The sequence below is a fragment of the Anser cygnoides genome, chromosome 3 (genome assembly GCF_040182565.1).
Source record: "Anser cygnoides isolate HZ-2024a breed goose chromosome 3, Taihu_goose_T2T_genome, whole genome shotgun sequence".
NCBI classification, from domain to species: domain Eukaryota; kingdom Metazoa; phylum Chordata; class Aves; order Anseriformes; family Anatidae; genus Anser; species Anser cygnoides.
In genome coordinates this window covers 118,273,158-118,280,116 of record NC_089875.1, presented here as the reverse complement: position 1 = coordinate 118,280,116, position 6,959 = coordinate 118,273,158, and the positions used below count along the sequence as shown (strand labels likewise).

The 6,959-nt window shown below is 35.9% G+C and overlaps 1 long non-coding RNA gene across 2 annotated transcripts in view; it reads right to left on the bottom strand.

Moving 5' to 3' along the window:
- Window positions 1-678: 678 nt before the first annotated feature.
- LOC136790549 (uncharacterized) overlaps window positions 679-6,959 on the bottom strand; it is a 73,600-nt gene continuing 67,319 nt past the window's right edge. For both annotated transcript variants that reach the window (XR_010830685.1, XR_010830686.1), the window contains exons 2-3: window positions 2,866-2,981; window positions 679-2,092 (exon numbers count right to left, since the gene is read on the bottom strand). This is a non-coding gene — a long non-coding RNA (uncharacterized lncRNA). The remainder of the gene's footprint in view (window positions 2,093-2,865; window positions 2,982-6,959) is intronic.

Sequence of the window (6,959 nt, the reverse complement as noted above, 5' to 3'; positions counted from 1 at the left end):
GGAGCTGAGATGTGTGATGTGAGTACATTTATGTACAGGGAGGGTAAGGCTGGGGAAAGATGTAATCAGTCGTACAACATGCAGTGTACTTTCTATATTAAAAGCGTGTTTTCCTCTTTGCACAAAAAAAAAGAACAACTCATTCACATGGAAATGGAATAGATCCCTGTGGTGATTAAAAACTCCAGTAGAAAGATACATATTTAATGAACAGATAACACAGATAAAGGGGAAGAATGCACTTACAGCAGAAAGCAGCCAGAATAACTTGAATGTATAGTCTTTATTGCATTGCAGAATCAACTGAAAATATGGGCTTATTAAGTTTTTTAAGTACAAAGGCAAGACATTTAGGAAGGAGAATGGAAAAGCTGGGGGCATGTGAGTATAAAGAAGCATGTGATATTATGGATGCAACTACAGTTTGGCTAGAAAACAACACTGGGTGAATTCACATTCAACTATTGCTCTAGGAGAGAAAGTCAGGCTATAAAAGGAGATGGATTATGGCCTCTGATGCTTGAAATATTGTTTGTCTGTCTTGTATGATCAAGTAATTGAATTGTCTATTCTACACTAACCAAAGTAAAAGAAGTGCTTGCTTTTTTTTTTTTTTTTCTTTTTTCTTTTTTTCTTCCTTTATTTATTTTAATAAGTGTAACCCTGATGTCAGAGAAAATGAGCCCATTTTCTCAAGGTACAGTTGTGGATAGATGCATAGGTACAGTAGTGTAATCTTAAATTTATTATGAGAGATATATGATCACCTTTGTTATAGCAAGTCTTGACTAGTGCTGGTTATGCTGTAATTTGTGCTCATGAATGACACGATACATGCTTCTGGACCAAACAGTCCAACAGCAGCATGTGTTGCTTGCAGATCAGAAAGTGTACTGTGCCAGCCTGATCACCTCCAAGACAGGGATGTTTTGTTTCTACTATGACAATCATCAACAACCCTGATGGATGCGGCACTGCTGATGTGCAGCCTGTCTTCCCCATTGCCCAGTATTCTAGGAGGAGCAGCTGAACATGTGGTTGCACACATTCTCATGTTATCCTTTAGCATAGAAAGAAAGTGGGAAAAAGACAGCTCCTATGTTTTAACATTTAAATAGACCATTAGATCAGAGCTAGTTACTCTCTTCATCAGCTAGTTACTCTTCATCATCAGTAGAGCAGCTGACTTTAATTGCACAATACATCTGATCTGTTTTAAATTTTAGGACAGAAAAATCAGTATCAGGGAGATAGCAACGCACCCTGGGAAGTATAGTGGAGAGCCAGGAAATGCAAAGTGCAAGGTTGGCTGATTAGAATTGGAGAAAAATGCACATTAGATGGGCCTCCTTGTTTTCTACTAGAAAAACAACAACAACAAACAAAAACAACAAAAAAACATGAAGAAGAGCTCCTTTCTTTTTTCTCCTGAACCATTGCTCTGAAAAACCTTAAACTCCATACTTTAAACTAAAAAGTTCTAATATTTTCAGGAGTTTTGGACATTTTATTAAAAAAAAAAAAAAGTAAAAAAAAAACCATGAAAACATAAAAAAAAAGAATAGTTTTGTTCAAGAAATTAAAAATAAAGACAAGCAGGATTTTTTATTATTATTTGTTATTTATTTTTTATCTGCCCTAGAGCCAGTAAGATGTTTCTTCCGGGATGTTTCTCCTGTCTTCTTACACCCCCTTCTTCATTCTGTAGACATTTTTATAGTGAGTAGGAGAACTTAAATTATAATCTGAGCAAGCGTTCCTAAATAATAAATGTGCTCACTTTTGGGGATTGTTTCAGGTGTGCTATAAACCTTTGTGAAACTGTGGGTAAATAGAAAGTTGGTATTAGTTGGTTATAATTAATCCCGATAGCTTTAAGGCAGTATCTTCCTGCTCCAGGGTTTCAGAGCTAGAGACAGCTAGAGAAGCAGGGAGGGATTCTCAGGGTAGAAAACTGAACGGATATAGCAAATAAGTTTATTCAAACCTTAGCAATATCTGACGATTTGCAGGGCACTTGCTTCTTTTTTTCTGAGACCTCTGAGCAGCACTCTGCTGAGGAAATTAGCATTTTCCATGCTTTGCTTTCACCCTGAAAATGCACAAAATACAAGTCCAAAACTTCTTAAAGGAAAGACTACTAGATAAATATATATTTATATATGTATATATATATATTTAAAATCTTGTTCTATATTAATTTTCCTACATTTATTGAAATTCTTTGTCAAAGTATAATAAGAAGAACCTGGACTAAAAACCACTACCAAAATCCTGCAATTTGATCTAATTTATGCAGACTATAGAAGTAATGCGGTTGGTTCCTTCCTAAAGTCCTAAAACGTACTCTCTAGAAACCTTACAGGAAATTTGAACACCTGATAGCTCAGGCTGTCTGTCTATCTATCTATTTGTCACTCTGTCCATCTAGATGGTTTACAATGGGAGGGAGATGGCCATTAAAGGAATGTTTAAAAGAAAAATTTAAAAGACATTGTATTATCCAACTTAAGTTAACTCAAATTCACAAACACATTGTCAAAACTTTACTAATGGCTTGGGGGGTGGAGGTGACTTCAAAACATTCTGTCAATACTTGCTGCAGATAGGTATTCTGGGCTTCTTGAAAAAGGCCTTTGCAAGGAGCATGGTTACCACTCGCTTTTTGTGGTACAGCTACAAAAAACAGCTGCCAAGAACTGTCATGATGCAAAGGAGGATTATCTTGGTCACAGTGAAAACATTCAGAATAATAATTAAAAAATGCTCCATCAGAAAACAAAATCTCCTGCTTCGCATCAGGGGTGGAAGGGACAAAATTGAGAACAAATAGCAAGTAACACATAAAACAAATCAAGTCCATACAGGAAAGGAAATCCAAAGGCCCTTGTGTTTGAAGTCCATGTCAGAAATGCTCCAAGTGTGCAGTTGCCAAGGACATTCACTCCTTTCTTTCGCCAGTCAGTCTTACAAGTTATTGCCTGCAGAGCAGATAAAAGAACTAAATGCAGATGAGAATCATCTTAGATCAACTGAACTGAGATGTGTAAGAGACTTCTCTAGATTCAATCTAAAGTCCATGGAAAAAGAGAGAAAATTGCAGAGGCGATTCATCCTCTAGCACATCTTAGAATAGATATGCAAGATGGTATTTCTTCTCTAGAGGTGCCTCTTTAAGCCTTCCTTCAATGGTAAGATGGAAGTCACAGTTAGGTAAAAAGTACTAGTGGTTCTAGACAAGGACATAAAGGACCGAAAAGAATTAAACTGTGAAAGATTTGAAAACACAGCCTAGCTTAAAAAAGGAAAGAACCAAAAGACCATCGGGAAAACAAAAATAAAACTAACTACAGAAAAAAAAAAAAGTATAAAATGGCATAAAAGGAAATAAAATAAAGCAAAACCATATCTTTTTTTTTTTTTTTTTTTTTTTTTCTGGATTCCTCTCATCTATATGAAGTACCTTTAGAGGGTATGTCCTGTCATCTAAAAATATCTATCTTCTGTGCTTGTCTATGGAGGTCATAATGACTAACCTAAACTGGACATGGAAATTTCAGTATCTAAAAGTTGGTGTAACAGATTCACATTTGAAAAATTGGCTACCTAGGTGGAAACATTTGGAAGAAAAGCCTTTCTTCCAATATGTTTCTTCAAGGTACCACTACAATAAACTGTACTGTAGAACAGATGAAAGAAGGCAATTGTAAGGCCTTATATGCAAAGGCTTCAATACTTTGTAAGTCCTTCCAACTCGTGATATTGTATGATCCTGTGGCATATGATTCTGTATGATTTTTTTAAAAATCAATATGGACCATTTACAATAATTTGTCCACACAGTTTATATGTTAAAGGGTGAGGTGGAAAGCTGGGAAATATTCAGAAAAAATTTAAAAGTTGCTCCTTCCAATACAACTAGAGGCTAAATGAGATATGTCAGCTCTGGATATGCACAGGTCTACATGTGTCAATGCCCATCTGCCGTATGTGAAAAAACTGCTATACACCAAGTCTTGTTAAACATGAGGCTTGTTCAAAAGAAGTATGGTATTAAAGTGAGAATATAATGAAACCTACTGTCAAATAAGCCTGTCTTCCTTTCCTAGGTCATTTTGCCAGCGGCTTATTGGTAGCTCTCAACCTAGGACCCATCTTTCCAACTTATTAGAGAAGATATTGAATCTGTCAGTGCATATGCAGTTATTTCAGGGTAACTAATTGCAGACTGTTCATCCAGCTGGACAACCAAAGCAATAATATTAAAGATTAATGCCCCGGTTCAGCAAATAACATGGGCATGTGTATAATCCCTGTGGCTTCACTGAGATTCACTTATAGGTAGGCTTTTTGAACTGAATATACTGCTGAAATGAGCTCTTTAAAATGCCAAATACACATTCACTGATGCTATGCAAACAATTCTAAGGATTTTTACAAGATTATTAGCTTTGATAATGCAACATTTAAAGCTCAAATATTGGTAGAGGGTATAATAATGTTAAACTATAAACAGATGAAACCATAGATCTTATTGCTGGTGTTTTGTGTTTTGTTTGTTTGGTTGGTTTGGTTTGGTTTTGTGTTTTGTTTTGTTTCATTTTCTCTGAAACAGATGATACTGACTGATGATAAATGACATTAATTTAGACATGGTCCATAAGAGAGTTCTTACATTATTCCATTGGGAATCATCTCATATGATTTCAGCTATCTAAATGTGGGATAACCAATCTCAGCTAAAGATCAAAGATCCCTACACAGACAAAGGACATCGGTAGTTACCTCAAGGGAGAAACTTATTCCATTTATTGCCCTCTGGAAGTACTTGTTTCTTTACATCAGTTACAAAGGGGCAAGACTATTTGCTCAGTTTTGGACTTCAAATGTTAGGTGCACTGAATCATATCTTACACACTCACCTTCTTATATTAGAATTTTTTCTTTAACTTTGTACTTTAAAATTTCTGATATACATGTGCAGTAGAAAAACATAGAAATAGAAATAAGTACACTAAATAAGTCTCTCCATCAACACCATTCCATTCCACTCACACCAAGATGGGTGCAAATATAAATGACAGTAATGTTTGGCCTGCCACTGACACCTATCCACACATAAACAGTCACAGTTAGATGAGAAGCTTCACAGTTTCTCTGAATTTTTAATTAGTACAAACTTGGTTTCTTTGAACTCCATCAAAAATAAAATTAAAAAGCCCAGCTTCATTTACCTCGTGTTGACTGTAATGAACATTTGAACATCCAGCACAGCTGCAGGTTTAGGTCTGCGGCTAACTTTGAGATGTTGGCAATCAGAAAAGTCTTGGGGCAAATCACACTTCTTTATCACCACAGGGATAAACTTAAGTGACAGACGTGCATGGGCTAATTACTTTTAATAGTTTCTCATTGTTCTGGCTGACACAGTGCTAAAAACCCATGCCCCCCTCAATAAGCCAGAATCTCAGTAACATGGCACTACGTCTTTATTACTGCTTCGTTACTTCAGGGGAGCCGCTTTCTCTAAAATGCCTTTCCCTGTGGCTTAAAGTAAAGATTTTTTAAATAAATAAATACAGTTTATGTTGGGCATCTACCACTTGAAGGGCTAATGATTATTGACTACCCTCCAGCAGACATCAGGGAGTCTAGCCTCAGGCCCTTCTAGCTCGCCCCCAAACATGCCGAATGTTAACACATGTTTCTAGATTCTGACTGGGATTGGACACAAACAAGGCAGTCAGAATGGACCATTTAGTGTACAAGTCAAGATGACAGATCTCTGCTTAATACAAGGAAGACAAAAATTCGTATCTTATTGAAAAAGGCAGAAGAGCCCCGGGTGCTTTCGCTTTGTGATTCTGCAGCAAAAAGTGGGTTGTGTCAATATAAGTCTATGTCACCAGCTCGCAGCTGCCACACTGAATTGACCCTGCTAGCAGCAGACAGAAAGGCCTTCCATTTCCAAATTCTCTCTCATGCTCATCTGTGAGAGTGAGCATGAGGTGGAAAAAAGCCAACAAGTTACTCTTAACTATGGGAGTGAAAAACAAAACAAAACAAAACAAAACAAAACAGCCTTAATGCCATGAGACTCTCTCTGATGCCAGTTACTAATGAAATGCTAGAAAAAACTTTCTCATCTGAAAGAGTTTCAGAGGATGCTTTGACAATGTGAGCTTTCTGTTTTGTAAATCATGTTCTTGTAATTCCTTGTAAGTCTCCTGATCCTCCTCAAATAGAGCAGCACAGTATTAAATATTCTTGCAACGCTCACCAGAGCTTAATTACTAAAAGTTGAAACATCTTATAAACTCTATAATCTTTTTTTTTTTTTTTTTTTTCCCCCTGGATATTTCCCAAAGAAAAGATAAAAAAAAAAAAGTTGAAAATCATGCACAAAAAGTATTAGTTAAGACCACATTTCCAAAGGGGGGAAAGAAGATAAACAATTCTGAAATGAAAAAAAAAATAGAATATTTCTCGATTCCATTTTAGTTTAACATGATAGAAGCCACTGATATGTCTGTTTCTCATGTGTGTATTTTACTATGCTCAGATGTTTACAATGGTGAAAAGATTTAGTTGAAAACCAAAAAGAGAAAAGCTCCCAAGTTCTCTAAAAAGGAAAAAAATTATAGAGATAGAACTTCAATTAGTTCAAACAGACAGAATTACATTGATTTCTGGAGAGGTATGATAATTTAGGAAGCTGAAAATCTGTCTAAAATTATACAGGTATTTAAAGTACATTCTTTTAATAGATCTGCCTGAAGTCCATGAGAATGTACAAAAAAAATATATACATATTTTTCTTTATTTTGGTGTACATCAGATCAACCTGTTCTCAGGGGAACAGACAATGTGGTTGAAGAAGAGCAGGAAGAAGAAAGCATATCTTGTAACAGAAGATAGATTTTTGTTGTTGTTGTTTGTTGTTGTTGTTTTTGGGGGGA